Here is a 17,603-nt window from a genome sequence, read left to right on the forward strand (position 1 = left end):
ATTTAGCGTCATTCGTGAAATGCACATAGAAATCGTGCTTACACCACGAGATAACTAATACATGAACCCGAGGAATGATGGGTGAACGTATAGAGAAGCAAAGGATAGATGGCACTGGGACAGAGGTAAACCGCATAATTAGTTCGCTACAGCATGGGATTACGTAGGTATACAGGTATAGGTACGTACTGTATGCAGTTTGGCATGAGCCCCTACCGTTTAAGTGCTTATGCTAAGGACTCTATGAACTTTCTCTAGGTTGGTTCCTTGCACGAAGTCGAGGGGTATACTAAGGAGAGCTGGAGGCTTAGAGACTCCTGGTTGGACCTCCCCCTGCACGTGCTACGGCAAAGATGCTGCTTGCTCCAGAGGTAGCATCCTTTACTGTTATCTTTGTCTTTCCGAGCTAAGCAATTATCTCCTTCAGCCAAGCGATCCTGCAACCCAGTTGAGGATCTCCTGACATCGGGCGTATCCCGTTGCCAAAGGTAGACTACGTTAAGTGCTTTAGGTTCAAAGTTCAAAAAATAGGCACTTTGGAAATCGACCTCCGGAAGGACGCCGAAGAGGATACACGGTCTGCATACGAAATGCAAATCATATTCGTACTATGGTCCAGACTGACAGATTTTGCGGGACAGAACTATGAAGCTACGAAGCTCAGTTTCAACATATTGGTCAATGTGATAGACATATGGATGTCCAGGAGCGGTCGTTAAATAGGGAATTGGCATCCCTAGGGAATATTGTATGGGAATGTAGGTAGGTAAATGGATAGGATGATAACAAGGATCTTGAGCAATTGCTTGCTCGCAATTGTTATAAGTAAGATCGTTTCACTTGAAACGAAGAACTTTAACGAGCTGGTTTTGATTTCTGGAGTACTTATGAGTTATACCATGATTCGAATCGATGAGTGTCTTTTGGAAGGGAGCAAGTAAATCCACCCCCTTAGCAATTTATGAACCTCCAGATAATATCAGCAGCGTGATACTAATTAATTCCCTCTTAGGGCAAAGTGTATCTCTAGCCTTTTTCCCTTGCATAGAGCTTCACGTGGCTTCGCTGGAGTGTACGGTGACATGCATAGTCGTTAGGTACATAGTCCTGGCTCACTGTAATACGATCACTATCCTGAATATCCTGGAGTATAGAGCCTACGGACATTCATCCCGAGCACAGTGATACGGTAAATCGGAGACCATTCTAGTTAATTACCGCGTTAAATATTCTATGGGCTAGCGTGAAAATCGCTGTAAAATTCGATCAGAAATGCAGTTGCACGATATTCTATGTGAAAAAAGAATATAATTCTCTGTCAAAAGTTGTCGAAAAATATAAAACCTCGTGAAACCTTTTCAAATTCTAATCGAGCCAGTGATAGAATTTCGTGGGAAAGACTAACTTTTTGAAACGGTAGGAAAAAGAATCGATTACTCTGATGCTCTTGAATATACAATTACGTTCCCAGTATCGAATAATAAAGTACAGAGTCATTTTTTTTCCTTTCTTACGTAAAATCCAGTCGAGGTTTATTGATGTCACGTGCAACGCGTATCAAGAGGGTGAAAAAAGGACCCCGTTAAGTCCACTTCGGCGTATAGAGGTAGGCAGTATTTATATCCCTACTTGAGAAAAATGTCGCCTTTCCTGAAAGTAGTATCCTACGAACGCATAACCATTCCCAGAAAACTTGGAATCCAGGGAGACTCAACCCCTCCTATATCGTTAGTAGTGGATCGATTGAGATTCCAAACATAAATCATATTCCTCTCTTTACCAATGAGAAAACGTCGGTACGGATAATATACTTTAAACTTTTGTGCTTAAATGACCGAGGTTATCTGGGACACAAGCACGCCGACCTCGGCATCCCGCCGTTAGCTGCCCCATTCACCACTCAAATTGCCTACGATGCCACCACTCTTATCGTTATTGGAACATTACCGCGGCTTTCCACGGATCTTTCAGCCTATTGGTAAATTCCTCTTTCTTTTTATTTCCTCTTAATTCGATCCAGCGATTTTACTTCGTTCAAACATTCAAAGTCAAAATATGTGTAAAGATATAGTATATACCACGTGGGCCGGAGATCACGGATCTTGTTTAACATATATGGTGAAATTGAATAAATTACAGTATTATAGCATGAAGCGAACATAAGTTTTATATCTTATTAGAATATTAACGGTAGCCTTTCGATCATTAATACCATCAATACAGATTTCTCTATGACATTTGAAATAAACACAAGATTAGAGACGCGGAAAGTTCTTGAAACAGCATTAAAAAATGTCTGCGTCCAAAACGAGTGAGAAAAGTATCCGCGATTTCTTGGAACAATGACCGCGTAAACGTGTTGGATCTTCAGGATTGTTATCGCAAAACTGAAAGTTATCCAAGTTATTCGAGCTTCGAGATATCTCCAGTGGAAGATGAGATCTTACTTGACGTTTGGATTTACGTCACTCAACTCGCTATGAGAGTTGGCGTAAGCAATTTCAACTGTTCAGAGCCCCAATTACTTACTCTTCAATATAGACTAAATTCCCCAGTAAATTAATACTTAATACAGAATTTACGTGAACACGTAAATTTACTGGGACATGTCTATTCACCGGTGGATTCGCCGATTATATTAGTAAAAAAAAGTTTGTCCAAGCGAATAACGTTACGAGTTCTTAGTTTTACAGCTAGTTTTAATCTTACGTGGAAAAGAAGTCGGATGTACGCAGTAAACATTTTCGCTCCATTCTTATGGCAGCGTTTTATGCGAGTGACCAACGAATGATAAACGCTCAGGGATATAACTTCGTGATAAATAGAAGGCAAAGCTAAGATATCAATTTCGTAAGAGAGGAATGGCGGTGCCAAAGGGTGGAGAATTTATCTTGGCTCAGGTATCATTTCCGTAAAGACTCAGTTTTATGATTTCTTTACAACTATAGATATGTGGAGCTGATTTATGTGATACTTTACGAGCCCGTTAACGTTCCCTTTCGAAGATAGTGCCGCCATGGGAGGAAAATATCTACACTCAGCCAAGCATCAGACTTATATCTCAAGGATAACATTCGACCTGGCTAATCTCGTCCCTTCGCATTCGGCTGGAAAATACGCGGCGTAAATCAACAGAGTGCAAATTCCATGGCGAACGATGCGATATCGCGCAGAGTCATTCAATGCAATTGTTATTGGAACCGCACCAAAAGGAGGAACAGAATTTAAGTAGAATCCGCAATCCCCAGGTTGCCAAACGGAAATAGAGAATTTAACGTTTGTCACATAGGAACCTAAGCCCGCACTGTGCTTGGCCATTTACAATGTGTAGTCTGTGTATTTAAACCCCAGCAGTTCTCAGGGGGAACGAAGAATGGCTGTTGCTTAACACGGATTTAGTTCGATGATGAAGGCCCGGGATCCTCTACACGGAACGCGTTTCAAGGAAAATTGAACAAAATACTGTAAACCATTGTTTGCATAGTGCTAGCATTGAAAAACATTGGATCTACGGGATATGGTGCGTGTCGTGTATATTGCGAAATTTTTCTCTATACTTCCGACGCCATTGTCAGTATTTTTTTTTTTTTTTTACGAGCGAACAGCACTATTCTCTGGTAACACAGTATTCCGTTTGTAAGGTAATAAAGGATACTGCTATGATATGTCAGTTCTAAAATTCGTAATAGCTAATTCTCATACAAAGTACAGGGTCTCGTAAAACGATTAGAGAAGATGATCAATTTTTTTCTTCAAAATATAGACAACGAGCTCTAACAGTAAAAATCTTGAAGTAACCCGAATATTACATTTCATATATTAAGAGTTCTTCCTTAGCTTAATGCCGAAGAATTAGGTCACAGAGTTATAAGTTGACTCAGTTATATACATACAGAACTGAGAAGAAGGCTTTGGCCTTCCTAGAAGGTGAAAAATAAAAGGATCGTATAATGCCACGATGGTATGGCTGTTACGAGGGGGAAAAAAAAAGAAAGAAAGGAAAACTGGAATATGAACCAGAATGATATAGGGAGATGGTCGTGCGGAGACTAGCTTGCATAAGTTAGTATGAAACCCAAGAGCGAGTTCTAAGGAACGCGAACCAACCGCGAACTTCCTAGAGGCCATTCGATTCTCGTTTTGCTTTCCTGTACTTTCAAGTAGTCGCGGCCTCCCAGTTCTAGGATGCACTGGCACAAACATTCACGTCTATTCCACTCCGGTGCATAAAATGTCTAAACCATCGCTATCTGTTCATATGCGGTAGAAGCCTTTGGCTTATACCAAAGACATGTTCATTTTAGAGGTAAAACGTTCCAAGTAAAAGGATGCGAAGGATTTCATTGAGAAATTCATATAGACATATTAGATGGAAAAATGAAATAATTTGCATAAATTAATAATAACTGTCCCGATAACAGCAGTAGATAAATACAGTACGGATTATAGTGCGTTTCCTTTGAAGTTAATTAAGCCCAAAGCACTGTGCAAATTATGATCCAATTTCGTGTAGCAATTAAAGTAGAGATAAGCGATTTTCAGCGAGGAATTATGCGCCGGTTAAATTTCGCCAAAAACGTTCTCCCTTGTTGCTACAGAGAAATATTTACTCGCAACGTGAGAATCGCGTAACAACGTAATGGAATAACGTTAATTGATGAAATGGTAGTAACGATGCGATTCGTTAATATTTCTAATGATCCGATCATTGAATCTCTACGAGGAATTCGGAAGCAGATGATGCCAATATGCCAATACGTAGTAATAGGCACTGACCAGTGACTACAATTTTAATTGTTGCATTTTGTTTTTCAATCGTTACCAATTCGGCTTCGGTTAACGAAGCTTGCCGGTATGTGAAAGGGTTAATTTGACGAATCAATACCAACAATTGGTCGGTGGCTGATGCTCCTGTGACATTTTAGTTGAAATTTCACGCGCGTGAAACGTGAAAAGTTTTTCACTAAAGCGCGACGTTCGTGCGAAGCGACTTGCGCCAAATGGTATATGAATTAGTTTAATTGATTGGCACATTTATATTGGTCGTTAAACAATGGATCAACCTGGCAGGAGAGTCAAATCGAATTAAACCGTGCTCATCCAATTATCGCTCCTGTGAATACGTCATGCTTCCTACGTATTTACACCCGTGAAGCATTGTTTTTCAGGCTCCTTCGCCAATGGCTGGTCCAACTAAAATTCAATTTATCACTACTCGAAATTGGACGCCGTGCTTTTATGGCAGAGACTAACATCCTTACGTCCCGAGACTTTCGTAGACTAATCGATAAATCTTTGCTTATTGATTTTCATGAAATAATCTTTAAATCACCATCGTAACAGGCGAGAGAGAGTTTTACGATTTCTTTATCGAAAAATTTTTCAAATTTTTATTCATAGCTTACGTAAATGTGTACAATTAAATAAACAGCCAATTCGGGTTTAAATATTCGCTACAATTTAAATATGAATAAATTCATGCAACCATTGTTGACATGCAAAATGATTCAATTAAAAACTGAAACATTGACTTAACAGAGAACACCCGTATTTGCAATAGATACAGGGATAATCGCCAATCTCGATACTTAGCTTTTTGATTGAATTATACATTGACTTGGGGAAGACTGAAAGAACTGAGCCAATTAAGCTGCATATCAAACAGCTTTCATAATAATGGGTAATGTATCCTACTTATCCTAAGTACAAAGTTTTGAAGAGGTCGACATATATATATCATTAGGAACAAATTTTCGCTGATAAGATACAGTAATACATACATCTATTAATTTTGCCAGAGTCAGAAAAGGTATGAATATCCACTATCCCGATAGATCGATATAATCGTATGCAAATTCTTATATGAATATGCACCCATGTGCTCGTACTTCAAAAGTATATAAAGTACGAGGAAAAGTCGTTTGCGCCTTCAGGTCAAGAGGTCGCAGCCGAGTTCGCGTCTTGCAAAGTTTTTACCTGTCGACATTCACGTCAAACACATGAAACGGGAATCGACATTCTGACTCTAAACTTTCAATCGGTTCGCATAGGTGCAAACGCGATATTCGTAAAGTTTAATATTTATGGAAATCTATCGAGCGTAGAGGGGGGATGGGAGGTCGCTCACTTATTTACGTTCGAGTGATTCGAAACGTGGAATGAGTTCCGGTTAGGATAAAAAATTTATTGTTCTCTCTTTCGGGTACTACACGTGTTATCGGAGCAATGCAAGCGCAGGTCCATCTAATCTGTTACTACCGAAGGGAAGCTATTCTTGTCTTATGCAAAGTACGTTCTGAAGTTGCATATAAAAATATTTAACGAGTGCAGCATCCGAAGGCACAGTCGTTAAAATGGATTCTGCTTGTGTTGTAAAATGGGTTGAGCTAGTTCATACGTGAGTAACTGGGGTGTGAATTTCATGAAAATATGCTAGCCTCTATTGCCCTCTCACCTGTCCCTACGATTTCAGAAAAAGAAAGGGGCAAGTCCGGCATTTTTTATGTTCGGCCCATTCTTCAAAGAACGTATATCATCTGTCAGGTTTTTCGATTTCACGAGGGGCATTCGGAGTTTCAATGTATTTTTTTATCCCAACACGAACAATTTGTCTGGTTGGTTTTTCGCGCGAAATGGCCATAAACGTCACTAAGACGATCAAATATTTTTTCTTCGCCCGCACATAAGTATCCCCCCGTATGTTTCCGCCCACATCTAAAATTGCAAGAATTGGCGAAGAGATATGTGTCTATGCGAAAATGCATTAATTCACTCGTAACGACTAGCTCCGTCCCGGGGTTGCATTTTAATGATCATGTCAGCTTTCCATGTGAATTTACGACGCGCGATGGTGGCTTTCGAAATACCAAGGATTTTTACGATATACCAGCTATTTCGTTATATCGTGCTATTCAGCTTTCTGGAACCTTGGTTAATGCTTAATGGTTACTGTCTGCGCTTATTCTTTGTGAGAAGCCTGCTTTCATTATCTTTCGTGCGACGTGTGCTTTTCTTTCGTGAATATGCAGCTCAATAAACCTAGTGTAGTATTGATGTCGATATAAATAAAATCGAGCATCGTACTATTATACTCTGCGTATTTCTCGACTCTACGACTCAGTTACTGCACTGACTTCTCAATATTACATCGAGATACTTGAAACTGATAAAACTGTCATAAAAAACATTGAAGCGTTTCAGATACACTTTTTTACTTATAGAATTCGAAGAAAAAAATTTATCGAATCCTCGAACGAGTCTCGAATAATTATCTACTGGATTTGAATTGGCATGTATCGAAATTTTAACACAATAACGTTTATCAGAGTGTCAGAATAAGCATCCGAATTGAATATGACAAATGAACGTCAATTTCTCGTGCTGAATAGAAATTGAAAATTGATGCACACGCGTTGTATAAGGGGTTAAATGAAACGGTAAATCTAAAGATTGCCAGGGTGTTCGTATTGTCACAGGAAATGTATTCGCTGTCATTTTCAAACGCTCGAATATTTTCGATATGTCAAACGGTCGAAATTTACGGAAGAATAGCGAAGAGCTCTGTCCTGTGTACGTTACCTCTGCCAGTTACAGTATCAGATATATAATATGCAGGTTTGCACAGAAACTATATCGATAAATGCACGTAAATACGTACAAAGAGATATATCATAGTAAAGCACTGTGATTTTGGGTTGGATTTGGGTTTTACACACACGGTCCAGATTATATCTGACTTTATCAGATGTAATTTTTCCTAGTTGGACACTCACTTATTTAGTTTCCAATATTTTATCATTGATGCATTAATGGCTACTATTGAACATTAATCAGCCACCCATATTAGTTGAGTTACATATATGATCGTACAATGGATAAATTATTCGAACAGATATTATAATCACTGAATTTAATGCACGGAACTGATAAATTTAGGAATCTGATATATCAATGCACAGCACAGTGTATTCAATAGAAAATTACTTAAGTGCACACGTACTTTCGATTAATCCATCGTAACGATAGTTTCAATCTGTAAGCATTAGTATGATAGAAAATAAAAACTAAATATAGAAATTCTCAATTGAAATTGTGAAGTTTATGTGACGATATTTCGGAGTTACACTTTTTCGTGTTAAATCCTAAAAACATTTTTTTTTTCAGTGCAACTAAACCAAATTGCATATATATATATATAAGTATTAACACTTTTCATGCCCAGTCTCCCAGTGCGAAAACATGATTGATATAGAAAAAAAATTAGTCTCGACATAAGCAATCACAGGCGCCACTTGCATAATCCAAAATCACAAGTTTCCCTCAATCCATCCAGATTCCATTGCACAACTAATACAACATCAAAGAGCGGATTCGTAGTAAAATTCCACGGGAAAGTCCGGTGATCGTTGTGGCGCGCGGCGAGCCACTGACTGCCTTCGCCAATTCCACGCCTTTCCGCGTACCACCCTCGTACAACCCTCGTACCGTCCCTGTGGCAGCAGCGGCAGAATACCTATCCCCGTACTATTCCCCAGGAAGCCCCGGCGCAAACGCCAAATCGCCCCTCCGGCGCCCAAGCATCGCGACGTCTCTGTCCTTACTCTAAACCGCTTTCTGCACCCACCGAGCTTGTAATTGTTTCGCATTACTCTCGTTTGATTTCGAGTGAGTCTGATGTGTTTTTGTCTTTGTATAAATTTTCAATTATCCCAATGCTCGACGTTTCTGGAATTTCGAAAAAAGGGAATATAAAAAAAAATAAAAATACTCTCGTACAGACATTTTGACTTTGGTCTTATTCGCGACGAGATCTGGTCTTACGTAAACTGAGCTAAGGGCTGAGAAAGCTGTGAAGCTTATCACGGAAATTCTCGAGACATTCTGCCTTTCGGTAATAAAACTTGACGATGGTCAATAAAGGAGTTTAGCAGAAAACAGAGAGAAGAGGTACTCGTATCTTTTGTTAACGTAATTTAGCAGATTGTTGGGTCACGTTGAAGATTAAAAGTTCTTCTGCCATCGGATCAAGCAGCGTTGCGATAACAGGAGATATGAAATATACGATTTCGATATTTTCTATTATGACGTTATGATTTCTCGCATTTGGACGCATTGAGATGTTAGTCTTGCCAATGGAAAGGCAACGATAGAGAAGAGTGCCGAACCACTTGTTGAACTGGATATTATACGAATGAACCGATCCGGTTGTCATCGCGAACCAATTTCCCGGTTTACACGTGGCGCTTATGATTAATCGACGCGAGTTCTTGCGGCCAAGTTTTGCAGAACTTCCGTCTCAAGGAAGTTGCTTGCCGGCCAAATTAATCACTCGTTGCACGCCAGTGAGAAAATGAGTCTCGTAGCTAAGCCACAACGCGGCAGCGGGATGCCCAGTGTGTTTCGGTCTTTTGCATTTCGACCGTCGACGTTTTCGGTAACGCTGAGAATCCCGAATGAATAATGGCTCGGATGCCATACTGTTATGCCTTTATATCATTATCAGTGTGCGCGATTCTTTCACGAGCAGCTGCTCGCGAAATAATCCAGCAACGAATTATTGCCGAATACTCGACGAAATTTTACCGTCTCCGATATTACGTTTAAACGCTATGCAAAACGTTTGTGCTTTCGCGTGTAATAAGCGCTTTACGAAGTTTAACGGCCTTATAAATTGTACGAGCAAAAATTCCGCAGTCCCGCTCGGCCGCGTAGGGTACTAGAGACGACAGTTGAGATTTAACGAAGTAACACAGGAGCAAACGGATAAGAAAATACAAATGCGTCCTGCAAAGAATAGGAATGTTTTCCGCTAAAGAACTTTGATGGCAATCGCGTTACCGTGACTGCCCCAGAATTGCATACGATCGTCAAGACGTTATTCTTCTTGACTATATGTAGCGATTCATGTAAGAGTTCACCATAAGTGGCATTATTAGGCGCGAGTGTTTTCCTGGATTTTTCCACACGCACCGAAGAAACGATTTTCGATTTGGGATTTAGCAGCCCCTTTCACTCTCATCTCCCATTCCTTGCCTTTAACACGATAAAAATCCAACAGCCCTGAAATTCGCTCGATACCTTTTCCAATCAAGGAAAATAACTATAGATAGGGTTTCTACGTTGTCCTCGAAAGTCCCTAGGGTGGGAAATCGTACAACTATGACAGCAGTGTTCCTGAAAGGAGCTTGGAAAACGAAGTATTTCCATGGTACGATAAGTACCACGATTTCATTTTCGTATATGGCTGATACGCCGATTTAGGAAGTAGTTTGTAAAATCGATTGATACACTTCAACATTCTTAACAAAGCGTCTTCAATTATTCGTAAAAATCTGATACTGAACATTTTTCGTCTACGCGTACGAGCGACACGTGTTTGTTAGTTGAATTAAAAATTTTCGGAACACCCTCGGGGTAGGATTTATTATTCCCCTCATTTCTTTTTCCCTTTGTTTTCCATCCGCGAGATCCGACGGGGAGCGTGTAAATTATTTTAAGCTGGAGGTTTTGGTGTTAGGAACTTCTATATACTATATAGGAAAGAGAAGTGAGTTCGAATGGAGACGCAAAGTAGTAAAATAAATTGCAGCACTTAGCGAGCTGCTCCGAGCTCGCGACTCACACACCCTGTACCCTCAAGTATTCTCTTCAAGCGCCATCACTCACACGGCAGCCTTCATCAGCAAGCTCATACCACGATTAGCGAACCTTGATATCTTTTCAACTTTTCGTACCCGCGACTTTACCAGTTGCGTATTTATATCCCATCGAAGTATATACGTACTACGTAGATGGATATATCGATCCTTTAATTATCTAATAGTATGTAGCAGTAAACACATATGCTCGCTTCTATTTTGAGAAAGCAATTTCACGATCGTATTTTCAAGTAAAATTGGAAATGTTAAGCCCTCCCGACAGGAAGCAGTGACTTTGCCGACGTAGAATCGTACATTGGGTGGTGGTATCGACACGTGCTGCAAAATTCAACGAGCTCACTACAGATGTATTATGGATTGAGAGTGATACGATACCAGAATTGTAATGCAGGAAGAATCGAAGCTACCATTTTGTTTTTCTTCAGCTAGTCTCTCATAAACAAAGCACGAAAGTATGAAGTACCAAAAAGTTTCAACTTGGCATTGTTGAGCCAACGATTCTTGAAAATTCCAGTTAGCACATCGTATCCTTCAGTGACTCTTCTCATTCTAATGGATAAATTCCTATTTTCAAGAGACAGTTAATTAATTCCAAGGGAATTTTCGGATAACGAAGCGTGAGGAAAATAAAATGAGTCCCGTTATTTACGAGGCCTCTCTTTGGCCCAGGAGGGGTTCGTGCTCCAATTATAGAATACGTGGTTTCCTATCGTAATGTCAAAGTTCCTCTTTCGCCTGAACCCAAAGAAAATTCTACTTCCGTCCAACGCTCCTCGATCCTGATATCCAGATATCCCAATATCATTGTCGATTTGCTTTCAAGTCCATTGATACTGACAGTCTTCAGTAACTACACCTAGTACTAAATCTACGTGGATCTTTTCAAAGGTAACTAACATCGGTAGCCATAAGGAAAAGAAATATCGTTTTGGGTGCGCTAGTGGCACTGCTAGCTATAATGATACTTCCCATCACAGTACCCCTACTAACAGTAATACTTTGTTGAAGCAGGCTCAGCTCGGCTCAGTCCAGTAGTGTCCAATGCAACAGAGCCAAGCGAGTTTATATGAAACCCCGGGGCGACCCTCGACCTCGTTGCTTCACCCTTCTTTTACCGCACCCAGGACCTACGGCCAACACAAGCCAGTCGGCCGTCTCACCTACTTTGTTCAACGTATTGTTATTTTGGACAATTGTGCCATCCTCGGAAGTCTTATCATTCGAGCTACTTCGCCCGTATCATTGTTGCCTCGTCTCCTAACGAGTCTTGCAAAAGTTTTTTACATGCAAATCCCAGTCATTGCACTTGGACGATTGCGGACGATTTTCTAACACGTATACGAAGAATGTCTTCGATGTCTGCAATGTCTGCATCTACGGTCACGTGGTTTTACTCAGTATTTCTGGTTGCGAATTGCGAAACGTTATTACAGACCAGACGTGAATTTATCATGGGCACTTATCTTCGATACTCTATTGCGTGAAACGTATTGAAATGAAATTTTCAAACATCCTCTGTACTATAATGCTTCTATTGATCTGCTGACGAAAGTCTGAGGTGATGCTGGCTCTTTCCGCCATCTGGCTCGTAGCTATGGAGTCGTCGGTGCTTCAGCAGGTCGTGCTAAAACGCTTCGACTTTTATTAACGTAATGAAAAAATTGCAAATTTATCGTTGTGAATTTTTCTTGTTTTTTTTTTTCTGCTCTTTGCGTAGCCACGCACGCTCTAATGGTCACACATTGCTGCGGTTTTTTAATCTTTCCGACCTGCCGCTTGACAAAGAATCGAATTATACCACGGGAATAGACACGTGGTAACGACATGGATACAGTGCGTAATGTTGAAAATTTTATGGTAGAATGATCAAAATTAAATTTTTGGTATAAGAATAATAATAATGATGATTATTACTGTCTACGAACGTGTCAATTTTTATGGAACGTCAGTCGCAAGAATTCTTTTAATTTTATATAAATTCACATCAAGCCGTTGAGAGGTTCTAAGGCCATACACTAGTAGCAGCATCGTTATAAGTTCTTTGAGAAATTTTGAAATCTCAAAAATTCTATATACGTGCATGAGATTATCGCGGGATTCAATGTAAAGGGACGTGACGTGAAAGTAACGTAAGGACAACGTAAGTAAACATGACACGCGTCACATTTTCATTCCCGTCAACTGTTTAGCTCACATTTCAAGTCTCAAAAACGCCTGTTTCCGTAGATCCATAAGGTAAGCGAGATATTGCCTTCCATTCCTTTATTCCTCGACGCTTCGCATAATTTTTCATGACCGAGAATTCTCTACCGCATTTTCTTTTGCTGTACAACATCTGCTTTGATATTATATAGTATACAAGGTTGAACAGTCGCTGTATTTCAACCTACCTTTCCACCTGACAAACGTGGCTTCTGCATCGCATATGGTACATAAAAGCAAGCCGCACGACTTACCTGCAACAGAAAGAATAGAATTTATAAAGTCGCATGTGCCAGACGAACGATAAGAATGAACGTACGTGTGTGTATGCAGGTACAAACGAGCTTTGTCGTACATCTTGGATTTCTCAAAGAAAAATTTTATCTTCGACCTTCCTGATTTAGACGCCGAAACGACAGTCTAACAATACGTCACTGTGAACGATAGCCAAAAGCTTTTGAAAAGCTCGCTAGAAACATATGGTACAATCAAATACTCACATATACCTTGTATGTATTTTTACACATAATTCTACTAGATTGAGAACCTTAATGATCAATTTAGACGCAATTTTTAAAAATAGAACTCGTACCTTATTTTGTTGAAGAAATTAGTACTGATATATTGAATCGTGTGAGTCATTGTTCGGGTATTAGGAGTACCTATAAATAAAAAAAAAGTAGACTGCTTCCAGAGCAATTCAGCTTTCTACTGTATTGGAGGGTTTCCCTACATTTTATTGGAATGGTAGGATCGGGCATTATTCCTGAAAGAAATACAGGTGTATTTGGGGGGGGAGGGGTTCGTAAAGATACGGACAGAGTCAGTCTAGACGTAGTAAAATGATGCTACAAGCTCAAGAAGTGCTCTAGCCTTGGCAAATTGAGTGGTACACGCTAAACTACCTACAGACGAGATGAGACCGAGAAGCTGCTCTTTTTTTTTTCAAGCTCAAGGCAATTTATATTTCCATTTAATAGAGTCGTCTCAACTTGGAACTCTCCATTCCTCGTTCTGTTAGGACTGTCGTATGATTTTTATAATTTCGTCGAAAACGACGTTGCCTATGTATACGACGCTAGAAGAAAATGGAATACATGGCAATTATGAAAGATAATGACCCTTAATAGCACTAAGCTATAGAATCTTATCTATAGACGATTGCTAGTCAATTATCGAGAACATTTACCGTGATTGCCTTGCCTCACTTGCTCCAACTGATTGCCGATCCTATTGTAAAATTTTGTATGGGATTTGTTTAAAAATCGACATATTGATTTTCAAAAGGACTGCCCACCCGTTAAGTAAAATCTCTTTATTGTCCGAAAAGCTATATCCTAAAAATTTACAATAAAATTCCTAGTATTGAAAATGTGACGTATCGTTGGATGAATTTTATACTGCAGCGATTTATATAATGAATTTTTGAATTTATAACACCTTTGGAAGATAAACGTTTTGACGTATGTGTATATCTATAGCTAGCTCTGTTCCCAGTTTGGAGTTAGCGCTAGACATTTACAATGTACATACGTCAGGCATATTGTGCATGACACTGCAATGCAGCCAGAGCTTTGCATCGCGCTCGAAGTTACATGAAAGCAATCGGCACTCGGCTCTCAGGCTGTTATTTATTCGATTATTCATCGAACAATTCTATCGAACTGACGTAATTCCCTTGAATAGCACGATACAACTGCTTCGCGCAAACACCTAGGGAAACCTTGGACTGCACTGAAGAATTTGCCTGAAGACCATTTCACGCCTCGACAGACCAATCATGGATCACCAGTATTGAGTAGAGGTTCACGCTATCAATACTTGAGTTTCCAAGTATTGCCTGGGACGTGAAATCGAAATTCGTAACTGCTTCGTCCCTGTTTCGCCAGGAGACTCTGGAACATTTGGGCGTCCTTCTGAAAAAGTATCCACGACCGGGAAGATTTCTTGCAGATCGGTATAGCAGGGCGTACGTATACGTATATAACAGTAGCCCTGAGTTCAATACTGCTCCCACGTAACAGTGAAGGACAAAGGAATTTAAGAGAGGAGCGAGAGTCGATTGAAAATTCAGAAAAACGTGAATGACGGCAAGTGAATTTCTCGTTGCGCCTTCGTCTATCGGTCAATTTTCTGGACGTTTGCCTCGATCTTTTTTTGCCTATAACGTGACCGAGATCTTAGAAATAGTGAGAAACGGAAATGAACGTCTTTCGCTTTACTCTGTATATTTTGTTCTCCTTCTTTCTCGTTGCTTCAAGGCAGACACCGATATGAATAACTGAGTGGTGGATTATGCTGGTATAAATATGTATAAGCTCTATTTCTTGAGAGCTGGTATTTATGATATTAGCCTTTTCCACCTTACTCTGACGTCCTACCAAAACTCATCTGGCTGCTGCGTAGAGCTCTTGTAATTTCCATACCTCTTACTTAGCAAATCGTATCTTCGCATGAAGCTACTTGGACACTGCACGAATATGAACTTACGCATCATGGTATCATCTCCATCGAGATCCACGTATGGGAGAATTTGTATATTTTGTGTAAAGATTATTCGTACTGCCAATAGGAATAAGAATAACGCTAAATTGAATACTTCAATTTTAAGGATATCTCAAACAGCTCTTGTACTATTCAGAAATCCGATATGCATAATATTGCAAAAGGCACTACTGTAACTGGCTATGCGAATCCGGTTAGGGGATTAAATTTTACTTTAAGAAATAACAGTCCACAATTGGATAATGGCTGAACCGGAAGTAGAGAACCAAGCATCGAGTTATACTACTTCAACAGTATCTAACGAATAATCGATAATTACGTTGTCATTGAATAGCATACAGTCTGGTGTGTTACCGTTCGAGATTCTACCTCAGGGGACATCATATGTTTGATTTGGCATTCATGACGATGATCGATTTCTATCAAGGTACACCTACCGATAACCGAAGACCGTCGCATTTGCTACGAGTATCGAATGCATAGCATACCGAATATCCAGAATAGCATGGTTTCGTTCGGTCACGTACATATATACAGTATAAAATTCATGTTGGATAAAAGTGCAATATGTTAAAGGTAAAAGGAGAAATAAAAAATGAAACACTTTTCTTACGCCAATCGAATATCTCCCGTCCCACTGTTTTACGCACTCCATTAAAGTTCAGTCGATAAAAAGTGCGCGTCTATAATCCGGCCAAGAATAATTCTCTACTACCATTTCACAATAGTTCACCGTGCCCCGATCTCCACTGTACTCATTCCAAGTGAAAGCATTTACAAGGATTCTCAATTGTCCCACAGGACCATTGCTTTTCTCATAGGCGTCCTATTTTATATGGCATTGTAAAACTGGTACTTTTATGCGCATGGTATATTATACGAGTACATATATCCAATAAAAAAAAAACTGACTGCGGCCAATTGGCAAATGATCGTAAAATGCGAGCATTGTAAATCTTCAAGTAGGGATACCACGCCGAATGAAGACATAACCTCGAAATACATTTAGGACAATGTCGAAAGACCTCACAGATATTGTACGGATGTACCTATAAGCTAGAAGCGCTCCTGATGTAAATGGCAGAATTTAGAAAGCTCAGCCGTAGGGACTCGGATCAAGAAGGCCTCGTGCGGCCGCATTTTGATATCCTGTTTGAGTGCGGTACAAGGTTCGCCTGAACCTGTATCCTCGCGAGATCCTTCGATAGATCACGTCAGGACGAAACAATCGACAAACGGCTGACATTAGGACGGTTTCGCACAGGGAACTTTGTCCGACATAGAGTTATCTCTCTGCCCAGAGAGGAGGATCGATTTGCGGACTCGCTTTTGGTTATCTTGCACAAGACACCTATACGCTGTGCGCATACGTTCGCTTTCCTAGAGCAACGATTATACCTGACAGTTCTTACACGCCAGCGTCGACGCGATGTCGTCATACCTTATATTTAGTAATGCGGGGTCGCATGCATTTTGAGAAACTTGAAATTGCACCTCGTAACCATGCTTTATAGAGGGCATTCTTTTCCCAGAGCCAGCAAACTCTAAAATATTGCTTCCTGTTATATGCAGTGCATACATCTTGACCATCAAGATGAAAAAAAAAGAGAGGTAGCGCGAAGTGCGAAGAAAGATTGTTGAAAAGAGAAGAAGGAGAAGTGAAGCAAGAAGGAAATTAGAGGAGCACTGCGCGACAGGGTCCATAGGGATTATAAGAAACCAAGCCGGTTTTCGCATGGATATGACGTAGCGGTACATACGTCTCGTGAAACTTTTCGTCGATATAGTATACGAACGTAAAACCGTCGCCTTCGCGTAATGGAAAGATTCTCGCTCTTTCTGTATCTCATACACTTTTTCTCTATCCGCGTGCTGTACATATGCTCTTATCGCTCAAGTATAAAGGATCATGTGAAACCATGTTGAACATCGAGCACAACGAGATATCCCATGTTCCTCTTTGACACATGTACTGCCAGATAACTGTACATCCTTCTTACGGTATGTGTGGGTGCGCCAAGCAAGACGTACCCGATCTAGACGTTTAACGGGCCGTGATATATTCTGCATCTGCACATTGCACATGCAGCTCAGTAGGTGCGATCGACAGTGCAGAAGGAAGATACCGCATAATACGAATAGGGACTATGAGCTGTCGTAATTTTTCCAATACAGTTGGTAAAAAATGATTTTGGATAAATGTCTGTCAAAGGGAGTATACTAATGTTGAAGGGGGGG

Source organism: Cephus cinctus, unplaced genomic scaffold (genome assembly GCF_000341935.2).
Source record: "Cephus cinctus unplaced genomic scaffold, Ccin1 Ccin1_scaffold0265, whole genome shotgun sequence".
Lineage (NCBI taxonomy): Eukaryota > Metazoa > Arthropoda > Insecta > Hymenoptera > Cephidae > Cephus > Cephus cinctus.